This window comes from Buceros rhinoceros, unplaced genomic scaffold, assembly GCF_000710305.1.
Source record: "Buceros rhinoceros silvestris isolate BGI_N320 unplaced genomic scaffold, ASM71030v1 scaffold24697, whole genome shotgun sequence".
Taxonomy (NCBI): Eukaryota; Metazoa; Chordata; class Aves; order Bucerotiformes; family Bucerotidae; genus Buceros; species Buceros rhinoceros.
The window spans coordinates 12,624-13,059 of NW_010423184.1; the positions used below are offsets into that span (position 1 = coordinate 12,624).

General features: G+C 63.1%; 1 protein-coding gene across 1 annotated transcript in view; it reads left to right on the forward strand.

The window, feature by feature from the left end:
• The window catches only part of ST14 (suppression of tumorigenicity 14 (colon carcinoma)), an 11,024-nt gene that overhangs the window by 5,951 nt on the left and 4,637 nt on the right, over nt 1-436 (forward strand). The gene's annotated exons all lie outside the window — the stretch shown is intronic.

A 436-nucleotide genomic window follows, 5' to 3' on the forward strand; every position in this document is an offset into this window, starting at 1 on the left:
CGCGCAGAGGCAGAAACATGTGGCGCGGTTTTGCCCGACTGAGCAGCTCCGCATTGTCTGGGTAATTGTGCGGTGCTCCGCGAGGTGTTCACGGTTACAGCCACCGTTTGCCGTTGCACAACTGCGGGCGAGCCGGGCCGAGAGTGTGGCGTGGAAGGGGACAGGGCGGTTTCACAGTGTTGTGGCTGAGGGAGCTGACCCTTCCTCAGAGAGAGGGTTTCAAAGTCAGCACCCGCACCCACGGCTCTGGCTGGTTGCTGGTGAGAGCGATTCCTGCCAGCTGCCCGTGGTGGGGTGGGATCCTGCGGCTCCACAGATCTGGGACAGGGACACAGCGGGCCAGAGGTCAGAGACATCGCAGTGGTGGGCAGGGCTTTGGACAAACTCACTCCCCGCCCTTTCCGAGGTCACGGCTTGGTGTTCGCAGCTGGCCCAA